The 17,206-nt window shown below is 37.7% G+C and overlaps 1 protein-coding gene and 1 long non-coding RNA gene across 2 annotated transcripts in view; both read left to right on the top strand.

Annotated features, from left to right (window-relative positions):
- The window catches only part of LOC105398651 (neurogenic locus Notch protein), a 100,866-nt gene that overhangs the window by 4,759 nt on the left and 78,901 nt on the right, over nucleotides 1-17,206 (top strand). The window lies entirely within an intron of this gene.
- LOC125489644 lies at nucleotides 1,352-2,430 on the top strand. The gene is made up of 3 exons (XR_007267122.1): nucleotides 1,352-1,591; nucleotides 1,696-1,869; nucleotides 2,040-2,430. It is a non-coding gene; the product is annotated as an uncharacterized LOC125489644 (long non-coding RNA).

Here is a 17,206-nt window from a genome sequence, read left to right as displayed (position 1 = left end):
TTGGGATGAGAACTCGTTCTTGGATTGGTTCCAGGTCTCAAAAATGTGGCTCGTGTGTTGGCTTTAAAACTAGAACCTTTCTTACTGCCTCCAACGACGAAGTAAGTGCACCTATTATTATGTTGTAGGTGTAATGATCATCTTCACCACCAAATAAGCGTCCACTTCTAGCCATGGGCTCTTCCAAGGAGCGAAACAACACTGTGCCCTCGGCCTTCCTTATCCAGCCACTACCGGCTACCTGCCGGTTGCCGGTCCAGCGCAGCAATCTAATATCAAAGTAACCTACGTAACTCTTTAATTGAATAACCTTGTTTTCAGAAATTTTGCAATCACTCAAATACAGAAATATATCAATGAAAATAAGGACAGAACTAAGAAGAGTGCAGCCCATTATTGTGGCTACGGCATAGCTGCATAATATATTATGTAAACAAAATAGAGACCCTGTGCTGTACCACCAGCTAGGTTTTTTATGATGATTCATCATCTGATGAAGAGGAACCTGTCTATGCAGTTAACAGGAATGATGAGCATAATCGAAGGATGTCAATAAATAATTATTTTAATAGATTACATCGTTAGTTTTTATTTCAACTTGTTAAGAATTAATTAATAAGATAATTAATAATAAAGGCTTCTATTCTATTCTATTCTCTGGGGGTGTAAGTACCTGCACCTGGCTCTCTCGAATGGAACCTTTGTGCATATCCCCAAGGTCTAAACTGCCTTCCAAAGCTTGGACCATTTCTCCACCACGCTGGTACACTGCGGGTTGGTGGGTTCACATATCTAGATGTGCTAAATCTAGATATGCAGGTTTCCTCACGATGTTTTCCTCACCGTAAGAGCGATGGTATACTTTGTACTTATATTAAAAGAACTCATTGGTACATGTCACCGCCGGGATCGGACCCGCATCTCTGGCGTGAGAAGCGGGCGCTTACCCGACTGAGCTACCACCGCTCTTAATAAAGGCTTATTAGAGTCTACTTTGTCGCGGGTTTTATTGATGATAATCTTTTGGTCAATATTTGGAGGAACAACAGAGTTAGTTCCTATGACATGTTGACTTTGAGTGCTTTGACAGAGAATGACGGCTACAATGTACTCTGTGACGGCTTCAGTCCGACAGCTAGATTTGGTATTGCCTTACATAAAAACGTTTCCCACAGTAACTTTGGGGATAATTATGTCTCAAACGAATAGCAACCCTAATAACATTAACAATGACCGACGATTTGATGGTGCAACACGTTACAGTAAAATATTAACTGTAACGACTCTGTCATTGCTAACTTTAACCTTAACTATTACGATAACCGGGATGTTGATGCAACCCACCCTAATTGTTTTAAATAATTTTGTTCCTACAATATATTTTGTTGGAATTAGTGTCGATAGCAAGTATCAAGAAACGGCTTTTTAATTCAACGTTGAAGAAATTCATAACCTGTGGCACTTTTGACAGCCGCCATGTTTTCTACATAAAAACATTGATTTTCTTTGCTCATTTTCGTATCAACGTAGTTTTTTTGGAAAATAAGAAGAAAGGAAGTTTAACTAACTTAGAGAAATACGACTGAGACATGTAAGTATCAATGTATTAACCTATTTTTTTGGAAATATAACCGGTTGTAGTCAAGAAGGTATTGTAATTTACAATGTATCCAATTTCTGTTTGAATTGTTTTAGAATCATGAACGAGATGAACACAAGCAGCAGCCGATGTGCTTGAGTTGCAGATGGAGCAAGTGCGTTATGAGAGGGCCACGGCTTCAGCCCTCACAATGAATAGCTGAAGCAATGAACAGACAGGCTGCAGTCAATGAGAGGCTTCTTGAGCAGGGGCTCCTCATATGGAAAAAGGTTATTCCTAAATGTTTGGCTAAATAATAGAATAGAATTTAACTTCATTGCTACCCCAATAATGTGTTAGGAAAACTGATGTTGAATATTTATGTTACAGTGTAGTTTTGTTAGTGTCTGTAATTTTTTAGAACAATATCATACTGAACTTTTGATTTTGTCTTTTCTAGGCTAATGAAAGGAACAATCAAGACTGGCGGTGCGTGGGAGGACCAATCGATGCGCCTTCAATGGCCTCACGCCTCTCTTCTTCCTCTTCTTCATGCGTCAATTCAAACAGAGGAGCACCTGTGATTACTGATTACCTAAGTTCCTATATACAATAATAGTTTAATAATTGTTAACAAAATATTGTATTATATAAGTATTAATAACTATACACAAGGCTAAAAGCATTTTGTAACAGTCAACCTATAAGAGAGAATATGAGAAAAAATAAGACAATTTAATCTTTGATTGCCATTATCTGTAGCTTTATTAAGTGGTAAAGGGACCTAATATATGTATTTGTGATAATTCATAGAATTTATTAGTTCTATCAATAAATAAAATAGACATGCATTACAATGTGTTTAATTCATTAACTTACAATTTGCACACTGAGGGAAAAATATTCTTCCTCATTCTGCGAGGGCCTCAGGCTAAAACCCACGCCAATCAAATAAATATCACTAATACAAGCTTACTATAAAGGAAAATTACGAATTCGGTAAAGATGGAAACGTATCTTGTAGGGACGGCTGTCCGGCTGAAAAATGGCTTGAAGATGTTGGAGAGATGCGTACATGGTCAATTTCACTGTTAGCAGTAGGTATTTTTTCTGAAAACGATCTTACAATTTCACCCTTTTCTTCGAAAGTTTAAAATCGCTTAAACGTCAAAATATGACAGATAGGCGATATCAAAAAGTTCAACAAAAATGACATGAATCGCGTCATTCTCCATTCGTTTATTCATTTTGCGATCTCTAAACGATCTTACTATGTAGCTTGGGTTTTAGTGCCATGTGAATCGCAATTTGACACCTCGTTCGTAAAAATCTGAAAACGAGATGAAAGCGACGGGGTTTTTTGTGACACGAATCACGCTCCAGTACTCATTCTGAATTTATTTGCAAACCTTTCCAACTGCATGTTCCAACATTGATTGAGCAGCATTGTTCAAGCAATGAATCGTTCAGAAATAAAAAAGAAGGTTGAATCGTTGATGAATCTCACTGATTAATGATATAGTATGACAAGTATTAAAAAGTGTCATCACAAAACGGATGCCATTATTATAGCTCAGCATCAGCGATTGGAACAGAATTGCGCAGATGGCGACCGTTGGGCGCCATGTTGTATAAACATCCCAGTTCCACTTTTAAACATACACATGCAATTAATGGCCAATTGTCTTCTGAGGTCATTGGACAACTCGCCACGTATAAATCTCAACTAAACTGAAAGGCAATTTCTCACTTTACAAAGTTGTCTTAGTCAATCGAGGCATTGGGGTTCTGCTGAGGCGTCATTCTGCGAACTGACTTATTTGTTTGTGACTTTCATGTCTGGGAAATGGTCATTATGTGCGCCATTTGGTTCAGAACGGGAATACATAAAATCTATAATTGAATTCCCTTTTCAGTACCCCTACTAACTTATATCCGGTTTTGGTCATCTCAGTTCATCAAATAACGCCAGTCTTTTTTAATCATGCAACTTATATAACCTGCATGCGTCGCTTTCCATTTGAGTTATGATGATATCTTTTACCTAATCCTAATCCATGATGTACATGGACCTGCTTGCAAATCCTACAACTATGCCACTCAACGCGAAAGAAGTACGACCAACACACTTTGTTATGTATTTACCTCTGTAATATTATTGTGAATTTTCAAAAGCCCAACATGCATGACTAATTTTTTTTCGCCATTAGTCTAAACTAGCTGCCCAAACATAGGTTATTTAAACTGCAATACCATTCAGGGACCACACATAGTTGCCTGTAATGTAATGCTTGAAAGGCATTTAGGAACATACCAATTTAGCTCAAATGTGTGCAGTTAGTTGTTTTAGGTATGACTACCTTTTTGGGCGCAGGTCGGCCCTGGTCTAGATGTGTATGGGTATACGTTCTAACTGGCCTCTTATTGCCAATTCTCTCACCATCACTAGCTTAAATTTAATTATCTCAGAAAAGTTCCCCGAAAGGTTAGCACTTAGCATCGATTTTTGGACTATTAGTAGAAAGGCTTCTTATTTTATAAGGTTTTTATTTTTTTACGAAAAGCACAACTTAACTATTTACTCTAAAGAAAAACTTTAACCGTCTAAGACTTATGCGGGATTTCCTTCCTTGGAAGTGTGCTGTGTAAAAAAACAAACAATAACATGCGGGCTAAGACAATTGCTTTTGTGGTAATTTTAAGTTTTATTTTATTACACAATATTGTCGAGCATTGTCTAAACTGTGTTCAGTTCCCATGAGAATTCAATAATGTGACCACGAACTTCAACTATAAAAAATATAAGTTTTGTGAAGTCAAAGACGACTAGTTTTTTGATGACATAATTGACCCGCAATTTGCTGATTTTGAGGTGAGCACGCCATAGTTTTAGAAGCAATTAAAGCTATTAATACTGAGGTAACAATGAGGACGCAATTCGTCAAACTCATCGCCTCCACTCAACTGGCTAGTTAGTTGCCCAGTAATGTGGCAGAATCCCGCAAACGGACTAACCATCCAACATTTCTATGCTTTCAATGTACCCACTACTACCTACATACTTACATTTGTAACATTAAAGTGGTCCATTACGTCCTGCGCGCACGCATCCGCCGGGGTCCTGCTCGTCCAAACATGGCCGCTCGGTGTTTTGTCGGCAAACAAGTTCAGACTCAGTGTAGATAACAGCGGCTTCGTTTGCGTCTACCAGTGTTGCCGGACCTTGCCGATAGCAGCTTTTATGGACATGGACCCATCATTCTAATTGTTTTTTCCTCCTTTCCCTTGCTTTGGTACTTCGATACAATCATTTGTAAAGGTGTTAACAAACCTGTTAGCCTCAGCCATTTGGTGTAAACTTGATTTACTCAGAAGATTTAGCTCAACTCTGTAAACCTTAACTCCACCTTTACAATCATCGACTCCAATTTCAAGTCGACAAAACGAGACAGCACCAACCGACACCACAACTCAGGCGATTTAACGACCATAGAGAAATGAGTCTGAGCTGAACTAACAAGTTGAAGAGCTTGTAACATCTAGGAACGCCTATCGCTGCTGCTGCGACGCCATTAGACGAGCCTCTGCAAAAGGAATGACAGTTTTATTCAACAGTTGATTCTGTAGATTACAGGCTCGCTTGATTGTTGTTTATTGGAATTAGTGGAATGATTTACCAGAGGCTTTTCTGTTCATTATAGAAGCGTTAAGCTGCTACTTCTCAGTCGTTATTTTAAAGACAGATATAATATTATTTATTTCAACACGAACAAGAATAGAAGTTACATATAACTTAGTGTTACAGATAAGGGTAGGGTAAAATGAAATTTTAAATGATCAAATAGGGTCCTATGTACTAAAGAAATAGCATTATATTATGTATAGCTTCGAACGCATTATTTCTTACCAAAACCCAGACTAAAAGGCTTTCATGCTCAAACATCCGAGCGTTATCTTGAAGTATTTAGAGCGTAATAAATAACAAGTGAAGCCACTAACAGACCCCCATGTAACCCATCTTGAGCACGAACCACCACTCCTAGTGTAGTGTTTAGTTGTTTACCCAGTATCGCTGGATGCGTATGCACAACTAGTTATCAGGCTGGCCGGGACGCAGTTTACTTTAATAATACGCTGCAGCCGGGGCCGGTGTCACGAACGCCAAACAATGTCTCGTTTCAACGAACCCGAGTGCTTGTTACCTGCGCTGAACTGCTGCTAGAGAGGTTTCCACTTATTGAGACATTCCAGTTTACTCAACCCCTGCGTTCATCAGAATCTTACGTCCATAGCTCTTATCCAAACTATAAATGGACACCGGATGTGATTCCTTCAATGAGTCTTTTATATGTTTAGTCTACGATCGAATCGTGTCCATTAAAGGTATTGAATTTCCAGTGAAGGATATGATCTATTTTGGTTTCCCACACCTGGTTTCCCACTGTCCGAATCGGGGCCAGCTATCCCTATCTATCTTTGTAAGAGGAACAGGGAGGGCATTATGAAATGGGAAATGTCAGGACAAAGTTTACATCAACTGCATTGGAATGGGGACAAAACTGTGTGTTTAGTTCAATAAGGCTCTGATTGTGCGTACGATGGTTGAATTAAATATGTCAGGAGTTTGTACGTTTACTCATTGACATGCGATACATCAGAGGATCAATCCTTAAACTAAATTGATCGATTAGGTATGATTGTGTCCCTTGATAGTTTACATAGTACATTGAGGACATTTCTTTTCTAATGTGTGTATTATTTATTTCAATATCGCATGATCATTTTACTTTGTTTTACTTCCTTTCCTACATTTAATTCGTATGTATTCACAGATTTACCGGTTTTAAATTAGCAATTATAAATTATGATTTCGCTTCATGTGATATTATTTTAAAACCTGTCAGTTGTGGATCTAGACCGCGGGCGTTTTATCGGCACTAACTAATCTCTTTGACTTTATCTTTTGATTCCATTAAGATCAGGTTTTGCTAAATAAAAAATAGCTACTTTATCAAACTTAGAAATGGATGATCGATTCGCGTTTAATATTATTTGTAAATTTTTCCTCTGCAACCAATTCTTACAGATTATGTACCTACACGATAAACGTTATTCGATATAAAATATGAATTTGTTCTGTACCTAAAAACAGTAAACTATTTAAATAAAAGCTTGTGCTTCATTGTTAATGTTCACTCTTGTTCCACTCAATTTGATAGAAGATTGGCTATTTCAATATCCATAAGCCCCGTTAGTTGTGTTCAAAATTTACACAAAATAGTTCTAAATTAGTGTAAAAAGCGCCGAAAACTCATTAATGGTAAAAAAGCACTTACAGTTCACATGACGCGAGATAAAGTCGACGGACGGTTTATAGACCTCAATATAAAAGTAGACTTAACACGTTGTAAGATCACCCTTCAACACTGAACGCGAATGGGATCATTTTATCGTCCAATTTATCGGAATCTCACTGCAGTAAAACCTCAATTTCAACAAACCCCTTTAATGTTAACAGCTCTTAGTTTTATAATTCATTTAAAAGTTGGTACCTATATTATAGTTCATCTTCAGTTATACTTTATACTGCAAGGAAGAATGCACACTGATTTGCTGATCTGAATAAAAAAAATCTATATCGACAACAAAAATTCTCGGACAGGCATGTTGAAAGAGGTATTGATCTTTCAAAGTGTGCCGGTTTTCTTTCAACTATGGTCGTAATTAGCCGTTTAACTTGACTCGGCAGGCCATCAATCATTCCTCTGAATGAAGACTCAATATTACTTTCTCAATTAGGTTTCTTAACTACGTTTACTGTTACTGTTCCATGTTTTGCACCAAACCTGGTTTTGGTTGCCTTTAAATTTACTAGGTTCATCATTGCATGTCCTAGGTACAGTTTACGTAAGACAGCCTATGTAAATATACAGAGACAGTGAAATAGGCAGAGGTATCGGCTGTCAAAATAAAGCTAAACCAGTTTTGCAGATGTTCTTTTGATGATTCGTTTTGGCGACAAAATTTGCCTATCTTAATTAAAAAGCATAGAGAAATGTTAATATCGTGAGAAAAATAAAACGAATGCTTTCAAAATCATTATCCTAATGTGCCTCAAATCAATCGAAGCGTTTCGAATGAAAAGTTAATCCTTGCCGTAATACTTTAACAGGCGAAGTATCAGATCAAGTGGCGTGTTGTGCAATTTAACTTCTTTAATCTTTAATAGCAGCCATAATTCGGGTACAAGTGGATGCAAAAACACGTTATCTCTTGCCGCCGCCTCGGCCGATCAGATCCGAGTCCGATTATAAGCCGTCTCGATCAACTCATGCGTTGTGTCTGTAAAAACCGAAGACCTGTCTCTTGTAACATGCGTTTTCGTAAGGCGGTTACGTTGTTTTGCTTTATTACTTGCATTATAATAATGGGAGCGCACGCGCACAATGATAGGAAAGTGCGGAAAGCATGGCGACGCCGGAGCCGGGCCTGAGAACGTATTGTCCCACTCGGCTCTTCCGCGCGATTACGGTAATCTGATAACTGGGTAATGAGATTTGCTTGTAAATTTCTTGTGTGCCAGACCGGTGTCTCTCATTCCACTTAATGAGGATGCTAATTGCTTTAAAAATCCAAATAGTTTTATGGTGGATCCGGTGAATGTGGGGCAGGCGCTATCGGTGTCGACGAGGCTGCGGTTTGGCGGCGGAAGCGGCGTCGATAGGCCGCGATCGTGTCGTGACGGGTCTCCGTATAGCGGAAGGGCGCTCTCGGAAGCTGCCGGTATCGCGAGCGTGTGAACCGCCTATCTCCCGCGCGCGCTGACCGCCGCCATTGTTGCGATGACCTCGCAACTCGAGACCCACTCACTTATAAAGTTAAAATCTGCTTTATCATTGGCTAAAAGTCACTTTAACGATGCATAAAACAATGGGGCTTAAGTGAAAAACGGTTCGGAGTAGACAAAAGAGCAGGGTGAAGTAGAAGCTGCCAGGTCCTAGCGTCAGGTGCGACGTTGAAGTGCGAACAAAAACGCGGATGGAGTTGTAAAACAATCAGTTTTGTCTTATTACAAAAGTTCACTTGTCTCGCTCCACCAATGGCACTTGCTGTCGGGTTGTAAAAACTTTATGCTTATACTTTCAAGTTATTGAAACGTGGTCATTTTGTGAGTGCTCGTAAAATAAATAGGGTAGGAGGTGCTTCATAAATAACGGTTTCTTTATCTTCGTGGTCTAGCTTAAGATTAATAAAAAGCATAATGCTTAGTAAGATTTTTATAATGAGATAATATATTAACTATCTAAAATTTGTTGTTTAATTTTATCTTACGCATTTATAAACACTTATGTAAATATGCTACAGTACTATTTTGATCTTAGCCAAAAGGCCGAGAAGCGATACAGTACTATTTTCACAGTCAAAACATCTACCAACAAGCAAATCGAAGTTGTCGCCCTTCACAGAACTTTATTCTATAAAATTTATAAAATCCGTTGGGCAGTGATTGCTGATCACACTGTCATACAATCCGACATCTGGTCCACACCAACATATAATTACTTAAGCATTTATTATAAAGCTACTGGAAGAAGGCCAGCTTATTACTGGTCTTGAATAAGTAGTCGCGGTGCGTGAGAGAGTTTATTGAAACTGATTTACTTCATCGTTTAACTTGATTCGCATGATGAGCGGTCGGTTATTTTAAGTAGATTTGTCGATGATCACACTTACAGGTTTAAGAATCATCGGAATTAGATGTTACCATTAAGGTTGATGCATTTAATTATCAAATGATACTTATTAAAAACAACTTAAAGTAAATGTAAATAACGCGGCAGTGAGGTCGATGTCTGCATAGTAGACCAGAAGTAAAAAAAATCAAGACAAATATCTCCTCAGTTCAAAGTGCCTCGTCTCGTATGTATTAATTAAAGCCAGGCTCACAGAGAAGAACAAAATGATTAACTCTTGACGATTCCTTACGTAAGGCTCATAACAATTTATCTGTGAGACATCGTACTCCACGTAATTAGTGCCTCTTACCTACTCCCCGCCTTCTTTTTTGTTCGATGATTTGTGCTGAGAAATTTTTGATACAAGCTGTTGCGACGGAGCGCACCGACACGCGATGTGTTGCGCAAGCGCATGTGGATACCATTTTTTGTCTTTATCTTTTAGTTGTGCCCTATAATTAGAAATCTTATGGCCTATTGTACCAAAAAGGGCTTTAAATATCTAACAATTTTAAATCATGTTGTACCAAATAGTGTTGTGCGAAAGTGTTGAAACATTGAATTCATAATATTCGACCCTAATCCTAACAACTGCTAAATTCGCTGCATGTATTCTACTCCAGTAACAAGCATTTAATCTGAACTGGAATAAGGCACGATTTTGAATGGAGAGATTTCACCAACGGTCCTAAACGAGCTTAGAGACCGTTTACCTGCTCCCTTCGCTCCGTCCAAAAAGACGAGGCATCGCACCCTCCGAGATTTGCACCGGGTGCGCGCGCGCAGGTGCGTGGCGCACGACGCCCGTATTACCCGAACAAATTTAAAAAATAACGTCTCAACCCCTCGGGCTATCGACAACCTTCCAAGTTTCACTCGGCCGGTTAATATCATAAAAACGAACGGTAAGAATTTCGTCGTTTCCGCTTTCTTGGAACAGTGATTCACCGGCGTGTGAGCCTCTATGATTTATTTAAGCAGATTCAGTTTGCGGTCATATGGGCGCTATAAATCCTCTAAGAACACGATTTTTAATATCAAAAGTCTATTATGATTCAAATGTTTCTCTAATTCCCCTAAATGTGGGTCCTCCAGTGTGCGGTCTCAGTGTCGCTAGTCACGCGAGCTAGTGCGACCGACGGCGACGGTTGAAATATCGGACGAATATTCCATAAAATGATGGCTGTTTATCTATCAGCTTTTTAATGTCCCTTTCGGATGGATTCCAAAACTGTGGCTATCAAAAGGTAGCTGATTTGAGACATCACCTCTCATTACCGTTATTAATCACACATCGTTTATTCGAAAAGCGTTGATAAACTCCGAACATGCAACTGCCATGTTCGGTGCACCTAATGGTCCGGCGCTGGAGGTTCGATAATTAATCAAGTGAGATGAATATCTGATTTCGTCTGCAGTGGCCCGACAAATGAGCTTGATGCCGCCGGCGCGTCGTGCCTCGGCCGGGACGGACCATTTGTCTTTCGTTTCCATGCGTGCATACAAACTCATGGGGAACCACACTTATTGGTATTATTTCTAAAGTCTTCAAGTACTTTTCATATCCAAGAAACAGAAAGGCACAGTAGCATTTACTTCTCAGAACTACACTATAATATGGATGCCAAGATATATTGCAGGTCATGCATTATCACGTTTTATTCGAGTTGTCCTCTTAAGCTGTCCGCCGATGCTAACAAGGTTTCTCTTCTCATGTCTGTGATTGGACAAGTTCTAGAACTGGTCTACAGCTATTCCCATTGGTAGTTTTGTCATAATTAGTGCCTGTTCCTACATTATGGTGGCAGCTGAATTATTCTCTCACATTTTGCAGTCCAACGACGGGTGCGGACCACTTCTTATGTCAATTAATTGTTGCAGTGAAATGTGGCGACGAGCAAGTTGCAACAGGTTCAGCAGAAGAGCTATTTTAGATAATTGCATAAAGTGGTTTTATTTTTAGCTTTGTTTAAAAACACGAGATACTCGTATTAAATATTGTAATTCTATCTTACAATATATTTCGATAGGTGCATCATTTATGTTCATAATAATGTGTGTCTATGACTTTTGTATCTCTAGCAGAATCACTTTAGAATCTGTTAGTGTCTGTTATATCTGTTATAGACGTAATGATTTGGTAGCAATTTAGTCTGGAAATCTAGCTTACAGTAAACGGTAATCCTTAGCCCGAAGCACCTCGCTTCGCTCCAAATTACCTACATTACGTGAAAGCGAGCTTATTGTGCAAACCAGACATATATGGGGATATTTAATCGTGATTTCCATGGGGGATTTTCAACTTTTAACCTTTCTGGGCGATCTGCATAAACCTGAAAGGACAAAGTTAATTAGGTGATTTAGTTCTTGACTCTTGTGTTCTTGCTTTTTATGATAAGTACTTGAACTTTGCTACAAGGCTTTGCTTTTGATTATTTCTTTCTCCAGTGCATTAGTCCAATAGTTGAATAGTTTCGTCTGTTTTTTGGTAAGTTTGCAAATATGATTACGGTATTTGGTCGGAGGCAATCACCGGTGGATTCAGACATCACGTCTGCGTCTATTAGCTTCATGACGAATCGGAATGGCTATTCTTTGCTGAGATCATTCTCTCAGGTTGCTTTTTGTTGTTTGGTCGAAGTGTAAAGAAATTCAGTTTTTGTGCTATTTCCCTCTTATACCTATATTTTGCTACTGACATATTATAACGTAATAAAATGGATTGCTTTATTATATTGTATTTAATAAAATTGTGCTATCATAAAATTTAAGTAACAGGTTAAATTTTCTGAATATAACATAATGGTAAGCCGTTAAAAATCTTGTATGAAAAAAATTACATATTTTAATATTAATTTCATTTGCCTTTTCTCACATGACAATAACATTTTCCTGCCTCATATCCAATCACTATATAGGTTTAACGGGTTCTGTTCAGTAAGACTGTTCGCTCTCGGTGATAGACGCAGGCATTGTGAGGTTCCATAAGTAATGATCTGAAGCCATTCCAATAATATCCATAATAACGGGCGGACCAATCGAACAAAACCCATTTGAATTCCGAACGATGGTGAAATACAAATTTTGTGGTTCAATGTTGGATTGCGAATTAGGGTCGGATCATCATTTGTTTTATTGTTGTGTGTGTGTTCCAAGACGGAAACCGCAGATATACATACATGTGTGATTTATGGTTATTGTGATGGTATTATTAATTTTAGGATTCATTTAAGTATATAATTTCACTGATCTACCTAATTATATTTTCTTTCTTGTACAGACACACCAGGTTCAAAATTACCATTAATACCTTTCTATGTCAATTTTGCACGATACTTACTTTGTTCAAAAAAGCGAAATTAGCTAACAACATTAGCAGTTCAAGCTGTAAGTTTATCGCGTCCCCAAAGATCTTAATGTCCATTGTTTTATAAATCTAGCATTTAAAGTGAACAAGGGAAGTAATTAGCCAACTAACATTGGTCCTTTATCTCTGTTGTTGCACAGTTGTAGGGACGTACGGTTCACTCCCTCGGACTTGTCTTCTAGCTCATATGAAGTTCTAGTAAAAATAGACTCTAATGCCTAGGCCTTTAGAGTAACGAATGGTTTAGATCAGGGGTCGAATAAATAGGTAGGTGTATTGTTAGGCGCTCTTTCGCCCATAAGGGGGTCGTTTGTAAAGTGCATCTGTTTTCTAGAGGGTGTAATGTTATACATCTGACTGTTCATTTTTAGGGTTGATTGTGGTAACTTATGAATTTCGGCGATGTGTCCGTAGAAAACTAAGGAATTGCGGTGTATTTTTTATACTTTATTATTTGTTATAGGTATTTATTAATATAATTTCCATTAACATGACAGACTTCATGTGATAGCCAGTAGTTCCAGAAGATTATCCGAGTAGGTATAAGTTCTATAAGTAAGTAGGAACGGTATCAAGAAGGCATAATAATTAAAATATTCTCAGACTAGGATGCCAACGTGGCTATGCTAAAAATATCAATAATAAACATTTTTAAATTACCGCCAAAAACATTTAACAAAAACAAACGTTGATGCCGTTGTTGTTATTTCCACATGTGTGTTACGAAAATGCAAAACCTTCAAGTGAGTTTATAAAACTCGAATGCACAACAGAACAGGACACATGGCAAGTTTGTCTTTCCCTCCGCCACGGCCCAGCAGCTCCAATTATTATTATTCCATAGACCTCGTGACGTCACTGGCAGCTGCAACTAACGTATTCTATTCGCGTCATCTCCCTCTGCCATTGACTGACTTGCATTTCCCTCTCTCTCTCGCACATTGTGGTCGGTCAACATACTCTGCGATGTGTTGTCTATGTAATAGTATCGATTATGGTATTGAATTTCGTTTTTAGGTGGTTTTAGAAATATGTGCTCAGAGAAGGCTGTTTTATTAAAACTGGTATTTTCTACCTCGTATCTATTTCTTCGCCATCTTTGATCTAATGTGATTCCAGCCATGCATGTCGCGGACATGATAAAAATACTTGGAGAATTAATCCGTTACAGTTTGTTACATAACATAATTTATGAAGTAGGTACTTATTGAATTATTGATACTAATAAAGTAACGGTTTTCTACTATCATGTGTTATATTGTTTAATCGTTACGTTACTAACGCTATACAAAATTAATCTTAACGCAACACAAGCGGGCCACGTGTTCCACATTCGTTTTTTTTTGTTCTTTTTTCTGTCGGATTTGAGCTTTGTTTGTTGAACCTTTGTGTTTTTTTTGTAAACTCTAATGGCATTGATCTGTCGTGATATGGAACATAAAAGACGCTATGAAATGTGCATAGATAAAAAACAGGTGCTAATGTTAATCCACTCTAACAAATACTTTATAAAAATCCTATACTGGAATATAGATAAAACAAAGCTAATTTAAAGTTCTGATGTGCAGTAAATTATTCCGAGGCCCAATAACTACTTAAGCTAGTTAAGACAACCGACATAAAGAATTAAAGATGGCCACATTAACCAAACAGAATTTAGTTAACGGCGACTAACTTGGGTTCTCATCTCATTATAGCGTCGCCTCGCTGCGTGACAGTGGTTTTGAGATGAGAGAGAAGGAGCTATGATATGCTATTACGAGTAAGTTCAAAATGTTCAATCTCCGTGCACAGCATGGACGCTGCGTGGGTCGTCAACGTCATGTTTGTCTTGGTAATGAATTTAGAATTTTAATATGGTCCTATATGTGTATATTAAAAACAACACGATCTTTTCATCATAATAAATTAATCTATGAACACAATCAAAAAGATAGTTCAGTATAAACAAAACTTGTTATTCAATTTTGTATGTCGGTTACAGTAAATAATACACTGAAATAATGCTTCCTCCATCAAAAAAGCATTACGTCTTAAACTGTGGTCGATTACGTTTTTACTCGCGGGAGCCCGTTAACTTGCAATTATAAGACATTGATCCTACAGTTACTTACGCACGCAACTTCATTTTGGAAAACTTCATTTACTTTTACTACAAATATCACATAGCTACATTTAATTGATTTATTTCCCCATAATCCTATACATGCTAATTTGATTTAAACAGTAGGTACACAAGCTAAAAACGATTTAAATAGTCAATTAATAACATTAAAAGCTCATCAAAACGGGCCACATTTCCCAGTACACATTAACACATGCGCGCTCGGCGCCGATCAACAGATGCTGCGCACTTGAGGCTTTTTTACAAACCACGGAAGGGTGTGCTGTGGGAACGAATGGCCCCCGATCTTCATTTGTGTCTTCACTCATTAACCCATCGATACGTATATCAGTCTCTTTCTTACCTTCATTGTTGGACAGAGACACATGATAGCCTGCGTTAAGGATTCAGGTGTGGGCTTTGTATCGGATGTGTTGGGCTACGGATAGAGATGGTTTGGTCCGTTACCGGTAAATGAAACCATAGTAGTTTTTTTGAATGAAAGGAAGTTTTTAGTAAGAATTTGTATGTTTTCAGATTCGACTGGAAACTGCATTTTATCAGATGAACATGACACAAATGGGGCCGTATAATATGGCCTAAATCATACATCTTGATTTAGGGTATTTTTACACTAACATGTTTATAACACATTTAGGTTTTATTTATTGTTTCCTTTGCGGTCAAGTTACCAACTGCACAAAATTGTAATATTATTCTTGTATATATGGATGATATACTCATAGATCTTTAGCCTAAAAACATAATTCATTATCATTCATAATTCAGAGTTGTGATTTTCATGTAGACAACATTATGATCTATTTATTATTTTAACGACGCAATGTGTCTTCATAGTACCCGGTAGCGGGTCTCGCTGCCATTTCATTAGTCTGTATATAAATATGCATTCTTTATAGTGTGAAAATGTTTTGTGTCAATCCGTAATTATAATTTTGCTCATTTATGATTGTGGCTTGCATTCTAAATTCAGATAAAATTCATTTTTCAAAGCTTATATTATAAGTTATGTATTCTTTAAGTTATACATTTTAATCAAACCAATCACAGTTATAACTTTATGGGAGACCTGATGTCAGACTTTTAACCTTGCCCTGCCCTAGTCACCATTAAAAGTCAAGCTATTTAATCATAATATGATACAAGTAGATATATCGCATTAAAACTAGATCCATACCTACAATAATTACCATATCTGTGTTCCCATACACTTGAATCGCATAATTACAGTTTGACCGACATTTCATTGCTTAATGAAGGAGGGCGTTACAGAATTCTAGAACTGAGAATGACAGTAACTTTGTATTGTTGTCCCCATCGGTCACATTTTATACGTAGGTACTCGTAATTAAGTGGACGTGGTAGTTTGAATAACCTTTATAGTTATGAAGGTTGCGGACAACTGGACTGATTTTGCGTCGCTAATAATAGCGTATGATAGTGATTATGTCTAATGGCACCACTACCTGTACGACAAATTACTGGTTGCAACAGATTAGATTTTTGTACAAAAACGTGCTGATATTTATTTGTTCTGTCTGTTTTGAGGACACAGTAGTGTAGGTTGTTATTTTACAGTCACTATCAAATGAATCCACTAACACCTTTCTTTTCTGGCCTTTATTATTAATTTGATATCTTCATAAAGTATTAACTGCGCGAAACGGAAGCACCGCCCGTCAAGGCCTGCTTTAAGACCTCCGCCTGTAGATCGACTCTGTTCAACTCTGATTGCACTATAACAGAGAATGCGGGGTAATTAATCAGATTACAGATTTCCGATTTTATATCGAATCGAATTAAATCGAATCGAATATTCTTCAGTTGCATGTTGCATCTCGACTTTTCGATTCTAGAATTTGACGCGGCGCCTTTGATGTTGCTACCGGCCGCCGCAATTTGCAGCAATCAACTGAAAATTACTGTTTTAAAAATATTTTAAGTTTAAATGACTATGAAATGTGTTAATTGCGAATGTTGCAGTAGTAGTTGTAGTACCTCGGGTGCCTTATTAAATGGATACTTGAATTTTCAAATTCAAACATTAAGTTTGTATATAAATAAAAATCATATGTAAGTACTATATATAACCTATTAATATATACTTACTGTAAGTTCAACGGTCTTCATAAGTATACCTGCATAAGTGAGATTATAATATGCATACAACAAATTAGAACAAATACAAGACACAGACAGACCGACAGACATTGCTTAACGCCACAAACGGTACCGCGGTTTAATTCGACTGATTAATAGCTCGATTCTGCTAAAGATCGATTTATGTTTCGATTTAATGGCCATTAAGGTTCTATTACAGTAATAACGCGGGTAACTCTGAACTCTGTATTCAGATGTCGCTTCCCAAGTCAAAATGAGCTTGACACCCATGTGGTAGA

Source organism: Plutella xylostella, chromosome 15 (assembly GCF_932276165.1).
Source record: "Plutella xylostella chromosome 15, ilPluXylo3.1, whole genome shotgun sequence".
In the NCBI taxonomy this organism is placed as follows: Eukaryota; Metazoa; Arthropoda; class Insecta; order Lepidoptera; family Plutellidae; genus Plutella; species Plutella xylostella.
Note: the sequence above shows the minus strand (reverse complement) of the source record. Positions and strands in the feature narration are given on the sequence as shown.